A 22,072-nucleotide genomic window follows, 5' to 3' on the forward strand; every position below is an offset into this window, starting at 1 on the left:
AAGTATAATGATAAATATAAAGTAACTAAATGTTTTTATAAATTCCCAGTCTTAGTTACTTTAGGAAAATGTGAATTTGATGCTAGTCCATGAAATTGCACATTGCACTTTGTCAAGTCATTAGTGGAGCGTGTGTGGTTAACTGGCACACTAACCTGGACTAACAAAGAGTGGCAATGGGTAGCTTGTAAATTATCATTGATCAACGGAGTGTGTATGGTTAACCAACACATTGATTAGGTGATAAATGACATCGAGAGTACCAAGCTAATTTGCATGGTTAGTCACACCTTGTTTGTGATCCTCAGTATCACAGTCACAAACTTGAAGGGAATAATCGAGATTAAAAATGTCATTGAATAGTTCAATGAATCTCAAAGGATCTAAGAATTTCATTTCATTCAAAACCTAATTCATTTAAAATTTCGTTTTCATGGTGGAATTCGTAAATCGTCATTTACCTACCTCCAAATAATTTAAAATTAGATTACGACATCCCTTTTCTAAATTGTGAATTATTGTGTTTGGTCATAACCTTAATATTTCATTTGGGTGTTATATTAAGGATTTTCATATCTAATCAAAACTTATCTTTCTTCTTTTTCAGATGTCTACCTCAAACAACGCTTCTGGCTCCAACAACAACAACTCCTCCAACTTTTTCTCACTCTTGAGCATTTGTGCCAAGGTGACATTCGATGGATCCAATTTCAATGATTGGATTCGCAACATTAGAATGGCCTTGCGATTCGAGGACAAGGAATACGTCCTCGACAAATAGCTGAACGAGATAGACGAAACTAAAGCTACTCCTGCAGAAATACCTGAGTATAGGGCCCAATGCAAGGATGCCACTAAGGTTTCGTTCATTATGGTGGCGACTATGACTCCTGAGCTACATCGGTTTTATGAAGACTATTTGCTTTATGAGATGTGCCAGGACTTGATGGAGAAGTACCATCAAAGAGCACGTCAAGAAAGGTACGAGATAGTCAGGTCATTCATAACTGCCAAGATGAAGGATGGAGAGTCCATCACGACCCACCTGTAAGGCATGGAAAGATATGTGGATCGTTTGCTCAAACTGAATGTGAACTTTGATGAGGAGTTGGCTATTGACATAGTCCTGCACTCATTGCCTCCTTGCTATGATCAGTTCAAAATGACTTATCATATGAGCACAGAGGAAGTCACCTTGAGCAAACTTCAAGGCTTGCTGAGAACTGCTGAAAGTGGATTGAAAGGAAAAGCTGTTGAATCCACTCCTGTTGCTGCTGCTCCAGTCCTGGCTATTGGACAAGGAAAGGGGAAAAAGTGGAATGCTCCCTCTAATCAAAACTGGAAAGGAAAGTCTCATTATGGGTCTTATAGTAGTGGACCCAAAGGAAACACCAATTCTGCTCCCCCTGCCTTAGATCCAAAGGATGCAACGTGCTTCTACTGCCAAGACAACGGGCATTGGAAACAAAGCTGCCCCAAGTACATGCAGGACATTAAGGATGTCAAGATCAAGCCTACCTCGGCAGGTATTTACACTATTTTTTCTAAGAATTCATCACATTCTAATTCTTGGGTCCTTGATACAGGATGTGGTTTTCACATTTGCTCTGACTTGCAGGGGCTAAAAGAAAGTAGGAATGTGGAGTTTGGGAAGATGAACCTGATAATGGGAAATAGGAGATCGTCACCTGTTACCAAGATCGGCGTTTATTTTTTTAAATCTTAGTAGTGGATTATGTTTAGACTTGAATAATTGTTGCTACTCGTCAAAAATGACGAGAAATATTATTTCTTTTCATGGTTTGTACAGACAAGGTTTCAGATATTCTTTAAATAATGAGAACGGATCTATTAATGCTTATTATAATGGTGTATTTTATTTTGAAGTGTTGAGTATTTGAGATATTGAAACTGATATGTCATATTTGGTTATTTAGGGAAGCCTTTTTAGGGTTAATCATTTTATGATTCCCTGTGGTGCCTTTATAGTAGAAGTTCTTAATCGAGCTCTTCTAAGGCATTGGTTTTATATTAGGCATAGATTTTATATTTATGGTAGATATTTATTAATGTTCCCTATAAATAATCATTAGGTTTACTTTTGGTGTAAGCTTTTTACCAGATTAGGGTTTTTCTCTGTACGTTCATCTCATAATCAATACAAGAAAAACCTTTATCAGATTACTTGCATATGTTGGTGATTGATTCTTGATTGTTCTTGATATTCCGCATTCGTCATCTCGGATTTATTTCTAACAAGTGGTATCAGAGCGGGTTCTTGTAGATCTCAGCGATTTTTGCAAGAATCGATCTTGTTTATGGCGAAATCTTATCTTGAATCTCACCTTGTTCTTCAAGTTTTGTAAGTTTTCTGAAAAGAAAAAGTCTACTACTTCGTTTTATTGCCAAATCTTGTTCAGATCTGTTATCTTCTACCCATTCTATCATATGATTTGTTCTTAATTTGTGTTCTGGAAGAAATTTACAAGAAATTTCGTGTTTACTTGAATTTTCGTGTTCATATCCACTTTTTCTTTCTAAAAACCATCTCAGATCTGTTTTCTCTCACTAGAAACCATCTCATATCCTTTTTCTCTCTCTAGCATTCTTATCAGATCTACTTTCTTTCTCTTCAAGTTCTGTCACCTGTTGAAAATCTAATGGTTTCACCAAACTCATTGTTTTTATCTTCTGTTTTCGATCTTGGTTTAAAGATCACTGATCCAAATTTTCGTCTGGGATTAAGGAAATATTGGTGTTTGTACAATCAATATGTGGATCGAGATGCTATAGAGATGTATAATCTCTTTGTTGATGGGGAGATAGATAAGTTCACAAGTTGTAATCAATATGGAAGTTGTGTCTTAGTAACTGATGAAGTTTTGATAGATCAATTTCGTATTATTAAAGCACATTTAGATCTGAAAAATGAACAGCAGTTGGAATTAGATAGAAAAAGAAAAGAATATGCTATGAAAAGAGCTGAAAAAGAAAAAGAAGAAGTTTATGTTGTTCTTCAAGTTTCTGAAGAAAGAGTGACTCCAGATGTTCTTGTTGAGGGGGAGTCAAGTGGTTCATGTGTTTCAGATGAGTTGCAATCCGAATTTAGTTGTTCTGAAGATGAATCTCAAAGAAAATCTTTGGAAATCATGAAAGTAAAGACATTTTGTTCTATTGGAACAACAACAGATGATTTATTGTGTTCTGATGATGTCATTGAAGGAATGATTCCTTACAAAAAGCCAATGATTCAAGAAATTCAGATTTATCAAACACCTAAGGATTGTGTTCAAAAGTCTTCAAATGTTCAGTTTCAGAAAGAAGAAAAAGTTGTTCAGATCCGAAATTTGTTTCTGAAGCCTAGAAATAAGAAAAGGAATAAGAAGAGAAAGAACAAGAGTAAAACAAAGAAGGTTTGGATGCCCAAGGTACAAGTGCCCATTGCTTGCGAATATGTTAAGGGTTGGAGAAAAGAGAAAATAGTGTTCTGTTGGTTTAATGAATTTTTTGGAAATTTTTGTTTTCCAACTAAGAAGCGGGTATTATTTTCAGATGATGATAGATATTCTTCAAATAAATGGGTTTGCAAGAAACCAACTTCAAAGTTGAACCTTAAATGGGTACCAAAAATCCCATAAAAGTTTTGTCCTTTATTAAAAAAAAAAAAAAACCAAAAAGGGACAAATTTTGGTGAAATCTGGTGAATATTGGGTCAAGGATATGCAATCTTGTTGAAGAAATCAAATTTATTGAATTTTTAATTGATTGGAAATAACAAAAGGCTGAAAAGGTTGAAAATTGGGTGAAAAGTGACATTTTCTGCATAAAGTAAGCTGTCATCTGACACATTTCAGCAAAAATGGGGTACAAGTCGTCAGTTCACAGCATTCAGGGGTCAGATTCGCAATCTCTTAAAAATTGGGGTTAGTTTCGCTTGTTTGGTCGTTCCTGTGTTCTTTGAAGCGAAGACAGCCTAAGACGCGAAAGCAAAGACGCTTTCTTATTAGGGGATGTTTGACTTATCTTTTGAGGGCCCAAAAGTTCTTTTTGAAAAAGATAAAATGTAAAAGATGTTTGGTAAAAGTATTTTAAAAGCAACTTTTGGGTTTTTTATACAAGGAAAACTGACTTTTTGGAAAAGTCAGGAAATCCTAACTTTTTGTAACTTTGCCAAAAGCACTTTGGGAAAATGACAAAAAAACCCTTAAGTTTTCACAAAAATGTCGGTTTTACCCTTGGACGTGTTTTATGTCCAGTAAAGCCTGAAGTTTTGTTTAATTTGTTCATTTTTACCCTTGTAGCTGGTTTCCAGGTAACCTACTGGTTACCTAGGTTACCTAATGCCAGTAAAGCCCTTGAATTTTTAAAAATGTTCGGATTTACCCTTAAGTTTTTCAAAAATGTTCGGATTTACCCTTACCTTGATTGTTATTATTATTATTATTATTATTATTATTATTATTATTATTATTATTATTAATACATTTTTAATTGTATAAAAATATTTTTTACATACATTTTTAAATGAATAAAAAATTTTCATACGTTTTTAATACATTTTTATACATATTATTATTATTATTATTTTTAATACATTTTTAAATGTATAAAAATATTTTATACACACATTTTTAAAAATGTATTTATTTGTATTTAGTAGGTATATGTATAAATATATATATTTATTTCATAGAAAAATATATTATATACATATAAATATAAAAATACATATTTACATGGTTTATATTATATAAATGATATAATTATATGTATTTGTACATATTACCAAGTATAAATATGTATTTATTATCAAACATCATACTAAATAGATAAGCAAAATAAATATTCGTTAATTAAAAACATAACGTAACAATTATAAAACCTTCGTAATTAGAAAACCTCAATAAAAACACTCGATTACAGATAAGATTTAGTATAAAATTTGAAAAAACCTCTATTATTCAACTATATTAGGTTAATAGTGAGTAGATAACAATAAATGATCAACAAATAACACTCGTAAATGGAAAATACATAATATAATTAAAAAAAAACCCTTGACAAAAACACTTGATCACTGTAAAAATTAAGTATTATCAACTTAAAATCATTCATTAACTATTTTTATCTCAAAAATTGATAACGAAATGTCAAATACGAGTGTAAACTTCATTTATGTTTGTTGTAAGTTCACAAAAAAATATCACGAAATGGATCATTTTTTATATTGATCTGAAGCATTTGTTTTTGCAAAATCAGTCATTGACGACATTTTTTACTTTATCAAGCTTTTTCTGTTCGATTCAACAATTATAGATGAAAATTTAGGGTTTTCAAATGTATATAAATACTAAATACAAGTACATATATTTTTAAAAATATATTTATATTAGTAAAAATATTTTTATACATTTAAAAATGTGTGTATAAAATATTTTTATACATTTAAAAATGTATGTATAAAATATTTTTATATAATAATAATAATAATAATAGTAATAATAACAACAACAACAACAATCAATGTAAGGGTAAATCCGAACATTTTTGAAAAATTTAAGGGTAAATCTGAACATTTTTGAAAATTCAAGGGCTTTACTGGCATTAGGTAACCGGTAGGTTACCTGAAAACCGGCTACAAGGGTAAAAATGAACAAATTAAACAAAACTTCGGGCTTTACTGGACATAAAACACGTCTAAAGGTAAAACCGACATCTTTGTGAAAACTTAAAGGCTTTTATATCATTTTCCCAAGCACTTTTGCCTCCCAAAAAGATTAGCCAAACACCCCCTTACTCCCGAACTCACACCCTTACTCTCCTTACTCCCGAACTCACAAGCATACAAGCGAAACTCAAGATCAAGAAGCGAAGGTCACAGAACCGAACTCATAGAAGCGAACCTCACGAATAAGAACCGAACCCGAAACTACTGTTCATAGGCGAACGTTCGGTTGATTTCGCTTTAGGTTGTGTAATTGATGGAGCGAACCTGCAACTATATTTGAAGCGAACCTGAGATTCGCCTTCGGTTCACGAATGATTATTTTGGAGCGAGAGGAACGAATCTGGATTCACAGTTGGAAAAGATTGTCACAAGAGAAGAAGGTCTCTTATTACTCTGTGAAGCGAACATATGAAACGAACCTGAGATTGCAATCAGATTTCAAGCCTCTATGTTGAAATCGATCGGAGTTCTGGGATTAAAGATTTGGAATTGGATTTCAAAAACAAAATCGAAATGTAATATGGGATTAACAAACGAAATCCGAATTCCATAGCAATCATTCAGAATCGAAATTGGAGTCCATCGTCATTCAGACTTGTTAAAACTTGCAATCGGACTTTCAATCCTTCAAAATCGAGTTCTGAATTTAAGCAATCGAAATTTACTTGTTGATTGGAATTGCATATGGTCTCGGAATAAAAACTGGGAATAGGTCTCGATCGGAATTTATTTGAGTTTGAATTCATTGCTCGTCTGATTCACTGCGTATCTAATACGCTTGTTCACACAATTTTGACTTTTAGAAGTCAAATAAGCGTCTCCATCTGATTGAACGAAGAAAATGATACAACTTTCAATTCCGGTCCCCACAGTTTGCATAGATCGACAGTTTCTAACCCCCTTTGACAGTTTCAGCGTTAAAGTGAGGAAAATGGGTTATATTTTTAAATTTTCCCCCCTGACTTTTAGAACTTCACGAATTTTACCCAATATTCAAATTTCTTTTCACAATTTTTGGATTTTTACCATTTTTACCCCTTCTATCCAAAATATTTTTCCCTTCTTATTCTTTTCTTTGGTCTTATTCTTTTCTTTGGTCTTATTCTTTTTAAACCCTTCTAAATAATTGCTTCTTTTCTATTCTTTTGTCTAAATTTAAAAATCAAAAAATACAAAAAATTTTGTTATTTTTCCGGTTTTAATTTTTGAAGATTGGGTTTTTGCTAAAGGAATTTATTTCATCTCATCTGACGGGTTTTGAAGATTGTTGGTGATTCTTCTCAACTTTCCGGATTCTCTCCATGGTATTTGTTGAAGATTCAAGGGGGAGTTTGTATTTGGAAGATTATTCTTATTTCTCTCGCTTTGAAGACCCCATGTACTGATTGTTAGATATTAAAATGTTTGACAGATGAATTTTTATTTTGACCTATTAGTTTTAGGGTTTTTCAGATTTTAAACCCTAGGACTATAAATAATTTAGGTCGTTTTTTATTTTAGAGAGACTCTCCTTTTTCCTTTTTATTTTCGTTTTTCTCATTGACAGAGAAAGTGAGAGTTCATCTTTTTCATGTGAGGTTTCTCCACTGTAATCACATCTGATGATCATATGAATGCAGAAATATTTCACTGATTTTTTGTTTATCTGAGATTGATTCACCTACTGTTCTTAATTTCCGCATTGGCATCTCATATTGTGTGAATCTGGGTTCCTACAATTGGTATCAGAGCTTGATCTTGAAGAATATTCGTTCTTTCAAGTTTTAAAGATCAGAGGTGACATATTTTCGTACTTGAATCTTTCTCACGAATCTGGTGTAAGTTTTATAGTTATTCTATGATCTATACTCGAAAATTTCTATATCCACATCAGATCTGAACAACTTGTGAAAAAACATCGTAGATTTTTGAAGAGTTTTTGAATACTTTTTGTTAGATCTGTATTTTCTCACATCCGATCTACATTCATTCTCCTATATATCCGTTTTTATTGAAGATACAATGTCAGATCTATGTTTTTCTGATGCTTCATTTGCTCTTTGTGAAAACATATTTCCTGATGCATGGCACATTCAAGGATTTCATGAGTATGAAACGTTTACTGCTAATGAAATATATCATCTCATGAAGAATGGTTTGATTATAAAGAAAGTATGTGTACAAGACATGTTTGGAAAGTGGCATTCAATAGAAAGTGACGCACTTCATTCAATAGAAAGTGACGCACTTCTGGTACATGAACTGGATGTAGTTGAAGATGCATGCACCAAAGTTCAGATGAAGATCCTCAAGTAAAACGAGAAGCTGTTAAAGATGCTCCAACTTCAAATGAAGATCCTCAAGTAAAACTTGTTGAAAAATCCTCAAAAATAGAGAAGAAGAAAGATGTTGATGATCCATGTTTTCTGAATGTAGTTGAAGATGCATGCACCAAAGTTCATGATGTTGTACCTGAAAAGAAAGATGATGTTGTTAAGGTTCTTCATATTGGTGTTGCATCAAAGAGAATACCTCCTAATATTTCATCGAGATTAAGTAATTCTTTTGATGGGATGAAACCTTACAGAAAACCAGTGATTTATGAAGACAAGGTTTACCAAAATCGAAAATCAAGTGTATCAAGAAGTTGTGAGAACCGTTTCAGGAAGCCTTATGTGTCTTCATGGACCGGAAATTCATTCTACAAGGCAAGATACAAGTTCAAAAAGAAAAAGGGAAAACCTAAGCAAATGTGGGTTCCAAAGAATAGATCCCCTGAACATGAAACCAAGAAAAACACAGAAGTTAGAAGAAGGTTTCATGAGAAGTTTCATGAAAGAAGATATCTGAAAAAGAAGAGTACTCAACAACTTCAGTTTTGGTTGAATGATATGAAGTTTCTTAACTCATTTTCCAGAAGTTCAAAGACTCCAGTGATCCATATAATCTTTGAAGATAACATTGTTTTGAGTAATCAGAAGATGTTTTCAAAAGATCAAAAGTTTTTTCAAACCAACTCTCCAACTTTCAAACAATTTTGGGTTCCCAAACTGTTGTTAAATACCAAAGAAGATCGGAGAGAGAGAGAGAGAGAGAGAGACAAAACTTCAAGTTATATTCAAAGCTCTCTTAAAAAAAAAGTATTTTTTAATTTGGTCTGCAATATAGGGGAGATATGGTAGACATTTAAAATTTGAAGGCGTTATTTGGAAATAATATTTATTATATGTGCATGGATCGTATACATGGTGAAGAAGTTCACAAATGATGCCATCAGATTTATCAAAAAAAAAAGGGGGAGCAAATTTTTGTTAATCTTTCAGTGGGTATAGTCTCAAGCAAAAATAAAGAAAAAGGGAGATATTGTTGGACATGTTGAAACTGATTTTGGCTCAAGCTTTGGTCTTATTGCTTGTTGGTTATTAAATTGGAAGAAATCTTGAAATTAAAGATTGCCATCGAGATTTGTTTCAAAAAAAAGGGGGTGATGTATGGTTCATTTAAGTATCTACGGAGAATAAAGAAATTAAAGAAGAAGACATGGAGAAAAAAATTTAAATATTACAAAAGTGATGGCTATTGAAAATATTAAACAAATGGGGTTACAAAGAAAATCAAATGGACATATCGAGCATTATCCATTGATTAAACAATTCAAGATATAAAAGGGTTTGCTTTTATTGATTATCAAGAATGAGAAAGAAAGCTTTAAATATTGGCTGCCAACTTTTGTGTATATCCGAGAAACCAACAGATAAGAGTGTAATATTCTACAAAAAAAGATCATGGTCAACGTATTGGAAATGCAATGGTACTATTAGAAGCTATGGGTTTTGTATGATGTTGATGTTACAGTAAGTTCAAAGAACAGACAAAAATAGTGAGTTGTCAAAACCCAAGCTTAGGTTGTCGAATTCAAAGCAACAGTAGGAACAAAAGCTGTCATTTTCATCACTTCAATAGGAAAAGTCAAACAAATGACATACTCCTATTTACCCCACCCCCAATTTTGACAAACATCAACCAAGACAACACTGCCACATCACTTTATACAAGCACCCACATAGACTTAGCCATGTCACCACAAGTCAAACCTCCATTCTCTTTTGTTCGGTCAAACTGCCAACTCAACACTCATATTTCCTTACCATAAACCAAGCTGGACCCACCTTATAACCCCACTCAAGTCAAAATGTTTTTTTTTCGGTTGACTACAATTTTGACGCTCAAGTTTCCCTCCCACTATTTGGTTCACCACCTTTAATCCTACAAAATTTACCCTTTAACCCCCTATTTTTATTAATTTTTTTTGTATGATTTTTTCACCAAAAATCTTGCTATTATCCAATGGTTCTTCGTTTTCCTTGATGGATCCGAACCAATACCCAGTGGATTTTAGCTTTACGAAGATTTTATGTTTCCTCGGACAGATTTATTTGAAGACGAAGTGCAAATGTCGAGGGGAGACTGGTGTTTAAAATCGTCATTTTTTTTATTCATCAGTCTAAACATTTAGGGGAGAATTGTTAGATATTAAAATGTTTTACAGATGAATTTTTATTTTGACCTATTAGTTTTAGGGTTTTTCAAATTTTAAACCCTAGGACTATAAATAGTTTAGGTCGTTTTTTATTTTAGAGAGACTCTCATTTTTCCTTTTTATTTTCGTTTTTCTCATTGACAGATAAAGTGAGAGTTCATCTTTTTCATGTGAGGTTTCTCCATTGTAATCAGATCAGATGATCTTATGAATGCAGAAATATTTCACTGATTTTTGTGAGGTTTCTCCATTGTCATCAGATCTGATGATCATATGAATGCAGAAATATGTCACTGATTTTTTGTTTATCTGAGATTGATTCATCTACTGTTCTTAATTTTCGCATTGTCATCTCATATTGTGTGAATCTGGGTTTCTACACTGATGATTCTCACAATTTAAGGGGAGAAATGCCAAGAAGATCGAAAATCGTGATCTTCATCAGTTTCAACATCTAGGGGGAGATTGTTGAGTATTTGAGATATTGAAACTGATATGTCATATTTGGTTATTTAGGGAAGCCTTTTTAGGGTTAATCATTTTATGATTCCCTATGGTGCCTTTATAGTAAAAGTTCTTAATCGAGCTCTTCTAAGGCATTGGTTTTATATTAGGCATATATTTTATATTTATGGTAGATATTTATTAATGTTCCATATAAATAATCATTAGGTTTACTTTTGGTGTAAGCTTTTTACCAGATTAGGGTTTTTCTCTGTACATTCATCTCATAATCAATACAAGAAAAACCTTTATCAGATTACTTGCATATGTTGGTGATTGATTCTTGATTGTTCTTGATATTCTGCATTCGTCATCTCGGATTTATTTCTAACATGAAGCATTGCCTTGTGATGGTGTATATGAGACTGTGATGGTTGTAGACAATTTAGGAAATAGTGTGTTACAAATTGATGTGTCTAATGATTTAGACAAAGCATGCTTGTGGCATTGTCGTCGTGGACATGTCAACAAGAAGCGCATTGCCCAACTCCAAAAGGATGGAGTGTTGGAATTGTTTGACCTAAAGTCAGATGATACATGCAAATCTTGTTTACTTTGAAAGATGACTAAATCACCTTTCACTGGTTCTTGTGAAATAGGTGAAGGATTGTTGGATCTCATACATACAGATGTATGTGGGGCCTTCAGATCCACCACAAGGGATGCGAATCGATTTTATGTAACTTTTACTGATGATTATAGCAGATATGGATATATCTACTTAATCAAGCACAAGTCAGAAACCTTTGAAAAGTTCAAAGAGTTTAAACATGAAGCAAAAATCAATTGGGAAGGAAGATCAAGATGCTCAGATCCGATAGGGGTGGTGAGTATCTTAATATCGAGTTCCACGACTATCTTAAAGAATGTGGAATTGTTTCACAATTGACAGCTCCTAGGACACCACAACTTAATGGTGTGGCTGAGAGGCGTAATCGAACCTTGTTGGACATGGTTCGTTCCAAGATCAGTCGAGCTTCGCTACCAATCTCATTATGGGCGTATGCCTTAGAGACTGTCGCCCATATCCTTAATCTATTCCCAACAAAGAAGGTTGCTAAAACACCTCACGAGATGTGGACATGGAAGGTTCCCTCGTTGGTACATATCAAGGTTTGGGGTTGTGAAGCTTTCGTTAGACGAGAGACTTACGACAAGCTTGAACCTCGAAGTGAGGGATGTATTTTCATCGGTTACCCACAGAAATCCTTAGGTTACTTGTTCTACAGACCTAGTGAGAATGTGGTCTTCATAGCACGAAGGGGAGTCTTCCGTGAGAGGGAACTCATATGCATATGAGACAGTGAAAGTACAATTGATCTTGAAGAAATTCAAGAGTAAATTGATGAAGGAACCTCTAACACTAGCGATCAACCTGAGGGAGAAATTCATCTTGAACCTATTAACGAGTCATTACCTCTTAGAAATTCAAATCGAGTTAGAATGGCACCTGAGTTTTATGGTTTCCATATTACTACAGATGGTGATATATTTATCAGTGATAGTACACTGGTAAATTTGGATGAGCCTTCTAGCTACAAGGAAGCGATGGAGGGCCCTGATTCTGCTAAATGGAAAGAGGCAATGGACAGCGAGATTCAATCCATGTATGACAATCAAGTTTGGAACTTGGTTGACAATGTGCCAAGTTTTAAGACAGTTGGGTGCAAATGGATCTTCAAGAAGAAGACCGACATGGAAGGAAAGGTGCACATGTTCAAGGCACGACTGGTTGCGAAGGGCTAAGGGTTGAATATGATGAGACATTCTCACCAGTAGCCAAGATCAAATCTATTACGGTCATGTTAGCCATAGCTGCATTTCATGATTATGAAATCTGGCAGATGGATGTCAAAACCGCTTTCTTTAATGGGAAGCTGGCTGAAGATGTTTGCATGTGTCAGCCAGAAGGTTTTGTTGATGATAAATACCCCAATAGAGTGTGTAAGCTTGAGAAATCAATCTATGGATTGAAGCAAGCTTCTCGCATATGAAATCTTTGCTTTGATGGGAGTGAAGATGAGTCATGTATATATGTCAAAGCTAGTGAGAGTATAGTTAGATTTCTAGTATTGTATGTTGATGACATACTACTTATAGGAAACGATGTTCCAACCTTGCAGGAAGTAAAGTCTTGGCTTGGAAAGTGTTTCGCTATGAAGGATCTAGGAGAGACTGCTTATATTCTGGGAATAAGGATCTTGAGAAATATGAGTAGAAGACTAATTGGACTTAGTCAAAGTACTTACTTGGATAAAGTGCTAAAGCATTTTAGCATTGAGAACTCCAAGAAAGAAGAATTGCATATCCAGAGCAATCCCAAGCTGAGTAAGAATCAGAGTCTGAGTACCGACGCAAAGATAGCGGAAAGGAGTCGGGTACCATATGCTTCCTCCGTTGGCTCGATCATGTATGCTATGACATGTACTCGCCCTGATGTGGCTTTTGCTTTGAGCATGGTTAGTCGATATCAAGGGAACCCGGGTAAAGCTCACTGGATAGCAGTCAAGAACATTCTTAAGTATCTGCGAAGGACTAAGGACTGGGTCCTTGCACTTGGTGGCAGTGATGACTTGAGAGTTACTGGTTATAGTGATGCCAATTTTCAGACAGATCGAGACAACTTTCGTTCTCAGTCTGGTTGGGTATTTACACTCATAGGAGGAGCAGTAACTTGGAAAAGTTCCCAGCAGGAGACCGTGGCTGATTCAACATGTGAGTCAGAGTATATAGCTACAAGAGAAGCGTCAAAGGAGGCTATATGGTTGAAGAACTTCATTGGAGACCTTGGAGTTGTGCCAGCCATAAAGGAGCCCATGGAGATTTTCTGCGATAATGAAGGAGCGGTTTCCTTGACCAAGGAACCAAGGGATCATGGAAGATCCATACATATCGACAGAAAATCCCACTTCATCGGACATCGGGTAGAAGAAGGACTCATCGTCGTCAAGAGGGTATCATCTGAAGAGAATCCTGCAGATCCCCTCACAAAGGGTCTAAGTAGGATTAGGCACGTTCAGCATGCGAGGAGCATTGGTCTGAAGGATGATATTAGTTTTAGTGATTAGATAGATATTTTAGAAACTTGCAATAGATAAATGTAATTGACATTTGATGATTAATTAGTGGAGATTTATTTATAAGTATTGTTTACTGTCTCTTGTCAATTGTTTATTTTGTGTTTCACTTTGCATGTTTTACTTCCTGAATAATTGGATTATTCAAATTATCCACATTCGATCATAAATTTGGAAGTAAGTAGTGAATTAAGACTGTCATGAATTGGCTTGTAGATTGTCCAAGTGTTTAGACATAGCAATTGTTTGCTACAACGTTCATGAGTACTCCTGAAATGGGGATTTGAGTATTGGATTAAACCCACGCTCATTTGAATTACTTCATGGAATTTATCACGAGTAATTATGAGACGATAATAGCATATAATCTTTAAACCGAGATATATGAGTTATTGTTTACAAGTTGGTTGTGCATTGATAATGCGCAAACGCATCAGTAACTTGATGTTATAAAACCTATTGTTGTGTACGATTTGATGAGTAAATAGTACAAGCATATAAGTCAAAGTTTATTTGTTCCTTTTATCCCAAGGGGTAAAAGCGATATCTTGGGCCCCTCGATAATTTTGTGTTGACTTATGTGTCGGGCCCGGTCAGGACTAAATTGATGTGTTCAGTTAAGTTCGTTGTCAAACAAATCAGAAATCGAGAAACAATTTGTTGGATATTGAAAATGATTATGTTCCATGTCTTTGTCCACATGATATCTGGCAGAACGGAGGATTATATGATCCCTTATCTAAAGGACGCATCATTGACTAGGTCAGAGTTCGATAGCGGCTTGTGAGAGCTACGATTGCTAATTAGATTCTGAAGTCATACTTGCAATTATAGTTATTAGACTTATCCAAGTGGGAGACTGTTGGATTAGGTGTCTAAGTCCATAACTACAATTGGTATGTACTTGATTTGATAGTAGCATGGTCCTTTTGGGTTGCCTTCACCATAGCAACTTGACAGGATGACTTTTGGAAAGAGAGGTTAATTAATGATTTATTAATATATTATAAGTAAAATATACTAATTAGAAATCATATTATTTAATTAGTATTTAATCAGAAATTAATTTTGGGATTAAAGGAACTGATTAAAAGAACGGGGACTGGTTTCACAAATCATTGATAGTTGCAAAGTTGGGCTGATGGACTCCTTATCTATGGAGTGGACGAAATCTATAGGAGGCCCTATAGAATTTCGTCCAAGGCTTCAAGAGTGAGAGGTCCATGGACTGCTTAAGGCTTAAGCAAGGAAATTAGGGTTTCCGCCTGAAAACCCTAGCAGCCTCAGCTATATAAAGGACCCCTAGCATATGATTTTCGGCTCCATGCTTTCTTGGAGAACCCTATCCGATCTTGATAGTGCTTTACCTCCTCTCTCCTCTCATCCTTTGCTAGTGGTGTTTGTGACTCCATTAGAGGTGCAACACTTGAGGCACTAAGCTTTCAGGAGTCAAAATCAACCAAGGAATTCTTGTTATTACTACATAGCAAGCAACGTAATCTTCTAACCCTAGTTTTCATATAGATTTCGAAGTTGTATCCCAGTATTAGGGTTATTGATTTGGAATTTCTATTTGCATGTATAACTAGTGAAAAACTTAGATCCAAAGCAATTAGGGTTGCATGATCACATAGGAATGTAGATATGCTCAACACCCAACAGTTGCTGCTGTTGCATTATCTGGAGATAAGGACATTCCTTATCGAGAGTTCAATAATACCAAGCCCCCGGAGTTTGATGGAGTAGGAGACCTAGTTGCTGCAATGAGATGGATCTATGATGTAGAGGGATGGTTCTACACTTGTGCCTACCCAGAAAACCTAAAGTTTAGGTATGCACAAAATCTCTTACATCATGGGGCGAAGGATTGGTGGAACTTTGTCAATAAGGATTACTCACCAGCAGAGAAGAGCGTGGTGACCTGGGAACAGTTTATCGAAAAGTTCAGGGAGGAGTATGTACCCCTAGTGGAAAGAGAGAAATTAGTTCAGGAGTTTTTGTCGCTCAAGCAGACAACTGAAAAGGTGATGGAAATCACTAAAATGTTCACAGAGAGAACCTTGTTTTGTCCCGAGTATGCATCCTCAGAAGAAGTAAAGATGTCTAGGTATCTGAGTATACTCAAGATTGACATTAGAGAGTTTGTAGCAAACAATCGCTACAAGACCTTGGCGGAAATGCAAGATTATGCTAGGAGGAGAGAAATAGAGTCGGAGACCCAGACGAAGGAGAGGAGGCAGACTCAGGCTCCATCACAGCCGGCAGCCAAAAAGTTCAAATCTATTGGTTCAAGGTTTAGAGGTCAAAAGGGATGCACTTGAAATAAATGCGGAAAATTCCATGATGGTCCTTGTAGAATAAGACCAGGATGCCACAAGTGTGGCAAGGAAGGGCACTTTGACTAAAGACACCACCTTGTTGCGTAAGGTCTTCGTCTTCTAGTCCAGGATTGCCATTGGTCTCTCCACATAATTCAGGCAATCATCAGCCTGAATATCCCCTAAGGGAACAACTATTGAATCATCAGCCAGACACTTCCGAAGCAGCGAAACATGGAAGGTGTTGTGGATATGGTTGAGCTCCTTAGGAAAATCCAATCTATACGCTACCTTGCCAGGCAAATCCAATCTATACGCTACCTTTCCAGACACTTCCAAAGCAGCAAAACATGGAAGGTGTTGTGGATATGGCTGAGCTCCTCAGGAAAATCCAATCTATACGCTACCTTGCCAACTCTAGCTACCACTCGAAATGGCCCAATATATCGGGGCCCCAACCTGCCCATCTTCCTGAAGCGTGTTACACCCTTCCAGGGTGATACCTTCAGTAAGACCATGTCCCCGACCTGGAACTCCAACTCGGATCGACGCTTGTCGGCATAACTCTTCTGCCGACTTTGAGTTGTCTGAAGTCCCTGCCTAATATGGTAGATAAGCTATGTCGTCTGAAGGACTACCTCAGTCCTTCCCATGACCCTATGAGCAATCTCTCCCTAACACACTGGGGTGCGAGACTTCCTCCCGTAGAAAAGCTCGAAAGGCGGCACATCGATACTGGAGTGGTAGTTGTTGTACGAAAACTCAGCTAAGGGAAGGTAGGAATCCCAAATCCCACCAAAATCAATGACACAAGCTCTCAACATGTCCCCAAGTGTCTGAATGGTTTGCTCACTCTGACCATCCGTCTACTAATGATAAGCAGTGCTGAGATGCAACCTCGTACCCAGTTCCTCATGAAACTTCTGCCAGAAACAAGATGTGAACCTAAAATCTCGATCAGATACAATGGAAACTGGAATACCATGTCGAGCGATGATCTTGCACACATACAAATCGGCCAATTTATTGGCCGATGAGCTCTCGTGATTAGCTAAGAAATGGGCACTCTTGGTCAACCGATGCACTATCACCCAAATTGCATCATGCCCCTTAACCGTCTGAGGTAACTTGGTGATGAAATCCATAGCAATATGTTCCTATTTCCACATGGGAACCTCCAGTGGCTGCAACATGTCATGCGGTCTCTAGTGTTCGGCATTGACCATCCGACATGTCAAGCACCTCTCAACATACCATGATATATCCCTCTTCATGCATGATCACCAGTAGCTATGTGTCACACCCCCAAACCGGAACGATGGAAACGTTCAGGGGTGGATGACGTCATATGTAGTATCACAACAATTGCATCATAGTAATCGTAGTAAACACAACCATTACATTGAATACATATATGAAAAGTATTTACATCAGTTTGATTCTTGTTTTTACACATCAAAAGTATGACAAAATAAAAGACGAGAGTCTATACGCTCCGTCTTCTCAAAAATCCAGGAGGTACCTGTCTACTGATTTCCTGAGAATACAAGAAGTTTTGAAAGAGTATTAGCATAAAGCTGGTGAGTTCATAAGCGATGTTTTCGTAATGAAAACATGTTGATAACTCTGTAAAAATGTTCGTATGGTTCCAAGAAAATCCAATATTTCCTTTAGTAAAAGTGTGATGATGTCAGTTCTATCTATGACTACTTAATTCATGCTAGCCATGTATAAACCAATATCGAACAGACAGTTGACTATGTGGATTTGCCATAAGCCCACAACCAAACAAGGAACAGGAAATGAGGCGGAAACCACACATTCCACAGTCTATCGAATATTCTCTATACGTGGCCCTGATACCTAAACTAAGCAATTATAGAATTAACTAAAATGTTTGTTGCGGTATCCTGTTGTAGTATAGAAAAACATTAGTTTGTATGCCTGGTTACTACCAATCGTAATATGTGTGTATTCTGGTACAAAAACCTTTGTATAGTATGTTCTTGTTTGAAAACTCTGGCTACCACTAGTATGTATAGTAGTTTGGAAAGCTCTGAAAACTTTAATATATGTATAATAGTTCTAATATTTTATAATAAAACGAATTAAAGTTTTTCCCATTCATACATTAATCGTATATTCTTAGTACCAAATTTATGAGTTGTTATAACCATACTTGACCATTGAATTGACTGAACGACGTTCTTCAGGTGTAGTAATCGAAATGACTTTGTCACCCAGGCCTGCCGACCTAACTGTAGCTAACAGTTATGGTGCGGGATTGTCAATCCCGTATAGATCTATACACAAACTCACGTTCTCCCTCCAGGAGACTCTGGTTATAATCTCAGGGCATTTGTTAGTACTTAAGTAAGTACGCAAAGAATGCTCACTCATAAAATGTTGTACTAACGATTACATGTAGAATAAAATGAATCCATTGAATTTAACTTGATGTCTATATATCTCATAAACTACACATTATATAGTTTATATGTCTGGTTGCATTGAATCTATGATTTTTACATTGATATGTTAATTGTTCCATAAACTATACCTATTATCGTTTATATGTTCATTCATGTATTCAATTCATGTTTTACATTGAAAGCTCTGTGATTATGATGAAAACTTCCCTTATGCTCTTCATAATACAAAAGGGATAAAATATCTACATATTTTATAAAAGTATAGAAACTATATGATTGCATCAATTGCATCCGTTTTAAGTTTATTGAAATCCTTTTGTATAAGTTTCACAAAATCATTTATGTTTGGCTTGTATTCCCCCTGAAAACGTTAAAAACAGTCAAGACATAGGGGTATGAACTCACAGTTATCTGTGTGCAAACGTCAAATCAACGAACTGAAATGAAGACCCTCGAGTTGTAGCGTGTGGCACTTAACGGAATCCTAATGATAGTTAAATACATATATGTATCTAAATTAGCGATTTCGTTAGATAAAGTGTTAGGAAACACTTGTTTTCGGTTAAGGAATGTTACCGGGACTTGATCGAATTGAGGAAAGTGGGTTTTCAGTCTAATTCATTGCTTAGGAAGTGTGTACGACCGTGAATGGGGTTTACGGCCGTGAACATGCTCTTGAATGGTGTACGGCCTTTGAAGGGTGTACGGCCGTGAACTGGTGTGCGGTCAATGAAGATTTGCAGATTTGAAGGGTGTATTGCCGCACACTCAAGAACAAGGTTGATGGATTCGATCAAAAATGTGTTCTAGATGTTCCGAAATGACTGCCAACGGTGATTTTTATTGATTCTCGGAAGAATGAGGGTGTTTTTGGGGTGTGCGGTCGACATTTTAGAGAGAGAAGGAGAGAGTGTCCGGCCAGAAAAGTGTAAATGAGGGGTAGGGTCTCGTATTTATAGGGGTTTTTCGAGGTCGGTGGTGGGGTCCACCCGATGCTGGCCGTAAACGAGTGTACGGCCGTACACGGGTTTACGGCCGTAAACTCAGTCAGGCCGAGAACCGTTTGATTTTTCAAGAAGATTTGGGTTTTTCGCGTGATTGTTGGTTCCGACTCGATTATAAATTTAATTATGTAAACTAGATGATTTTCTAAACCAAGAAGTTTGACGGAAACTTAATAAAATTCAAATTTTATTAACGGAAATTGGTTAATGAAAACGGAAAAAGTTTTGGGTTGTCACATCATCCCCCCGTTAGAGGGAATTTCGTCCCGAAATTAAACACTGAATACAAATCATGAACTCGGAAATAGATGAGGGTACTTTTGTTTCATTGAATCTTCGCGCTCCCAAGTGAATTCAGGTCCCCGCTTGGCATTCCAGCGAACCTTCACTATCGGGATACGGCTTTGTTTCGTTCGCTTGACTTCCCGATCCATGATTTCTACGGGTTCCTCTACGAAGTGTAAGCTCTCGTCTAGTTCGATCTCATCAAGGGGTATCACAAGCGTCTCGTCGGACAGACACTTATTTAGGTTCGACACGTGGAAGACGGGATGTACGTTGCTAAGTTCTTGTGGTAGGCGAAGTTAGTATGCTACGGGACCGATCCTAGCGAGGATCTCGAATGGTCCTATGTATCTCGAATTCAACTTTCCACGCTTTCCGAAGCGTATCATGCCTTTCCAGGGTGAGACCTTCAGAAGAACACAGTCACCAACCTGGAACTCCAAGGGTTTTCGTCTCTTATCGGCGTAGCTCTTCTGTCTATCTCTTGAAGCTTTTAGTCGTTCCCGGATTTGTATGATCTTTTCAGTAGTCTCTCAGCTGATTTATGGGCCCGTGAGAGTGCTATCGGAGACTTGACCCTTGACTAGCTGCGTGTCACCCACCTCAGCCCAGCACAGAGGGGATCTACACTTACGGCCATAGAGGGCTTCGAACGAAGCAGCCTTGATGCTGGTATGGTAGCTGTTGTTGTAAGAAAATTTGACCAAGGGTAAATGAGTGTCCCACGACATGCCAAAGTCGATGACGCAGGCTCTCAACATATCTTCCAATGTTTGAATGGTTCTCTCACTCTGCCCCTCTGTCTGAGGATGGTAAGTTGTGCTCATATCCAGCTTAGTTCCAAGAGCCTTCTGTAGTGATTGCCAAAATCTTGAGGTAAACCTACTATCTCGATCGGAGATAATGGATACAGGCACACCATGAAGGTGAACTATCTCTCGAATGTAGATTCGTGTTAGTCTCTCCATCTTGAAGTTTTCTTTGATTGGCAGGAAGTGGGCAGATTTAGTTAGTTGGTCGACAATTACCCAGATAGCGTCGTGCCCACTCGAATACTTGGGCAACTTAGTGATGAAATCCATTGTAATCCTATCCCACTTCCACTCAGGTATTTCTGGCTGTTGGAGTAGACCTGAGGGCTTTTGATATTCCACCTTCACCTTAGCGCAAGTCAGGCACTTGCCTACAAAGATAGCGATCTCTGCTTTCATGTTCGGCCAACAATAGAGTTGTTTGAGATCCAGATACATCTTATCTGAACCTAGGTGAACGGAGTATCTAGTCTTGTGAGCTTCATTCATGACAACCTCCCTGTAACTGCCGTACTTTGGGGTCCAGATCCGGTCCATGAAATAGTAAACTCCGTATCCCTTGACCTCTAAGTTCTTTTCCATTCCTCTCAAGGCTTCATCCGACATGTTCTCTGGTTTTAAGGCTTCCAACTGAGCCTCTTTGATTTGAGCGGATAAATGGGAATGGATGGTCATTGTCAGTGCCTTCACTCTACGACCTGAATATTCCTTCCGAATGAGGGCATCTACTACCACAGTGGCCTTGTCGGGATGGTAGCGTATTTCACACTCGTAATCACTGAGTAGCTCTACCCATAGCCGTTGTCTCATGTTCAACTCTTTCTGATCGAAGATATGTTGTAGGCTCTTATGGTCAGTGAAGATAGTGCACTTGGTTATGTAGAGATAATGTCTCCAAATCTTTAACGCAAAGACCACTGCTCCCAACTCTAGATCGTGAGTTGTGTAATTGAATTCGTGTGTTTTCAGCTGTCTCGAGGCATAAGCAATAACCTTTCCTCGCTGCATGAGCACACAGCCTAGGCCCTGATTGGATGCATCACAGTAGACAACGAAATCCTCCGTCCCTTCGGGCAGAGACAAGATAGGTGTGTTGCATAGGGCCCGCTTCAATGTTTGGAATGCAGTTTCTTGCTTTTCTCCCCAACTAAAGGTTACACCTTTCTATGTCAGGGTGGTTAAAGGCTTAGCAATTCAGGAGAAATTCTGGATAAATCTGTAATAGTAGCCAACGAGACCCAAGAATTGACGGATTTCTGTGGGCGTCTTCGATGCTGACCAATTCTCAATCGCTTTGATCTTGGAAGGGTCCACGTGTATGCCTTTCTCGCTAACCACGTGACCAAGGAAGGTTACTTTTCTGATCTAGAATTCGCACTTTGAAAACTTTGCA

At 36.9% G+C, this 22,072-nt stretch overlaps 1 long non-coding RNA gene across 2 annotated transcripts; it reads right to left on the bottom strand.

The window, feature by feature from the left end:
* Window positions 1-7,843: 7,843 nt before the first annotated feature.
* On the bottom strand, window positions 7,844-9,273 carry LOC145125219 (uncharacterized). 2 transcript variants are annotated; one of them, XR_013715872.1, is made up of 2 exons: window positions 8,576-9,273; window positions 7,844-8,482 (listed from the first exon to the last, which is right to left on the bottom strand). It is a non-coding gene; the product is annotated as an uncharacterized LOC145125219 (long non-coding RNA). The 2 variants fall into 2 exon arrangements; XR_013715873.1 differs by having other exon boundaries at window positions 8,571-9,273.
* Window positions 9,274-22,072: the final 12,799 nt, after the last annotated feature.

Source organism: Lactuca virosa, chromosome 7 (assembly GCF_052849685.1).
Source record: "Lactuca virosa cultivar CGN04683 chromosome 7, Lactuca_virosa_CGN04683_v6, whole genome shotgun sequence".
Lineage (NCBI taxonomy): Eukaryota > Viridiplantae > Streptophyta > Magnoliopsida > Asterales > Asteraceae > Lactuca > Lactuca virosa.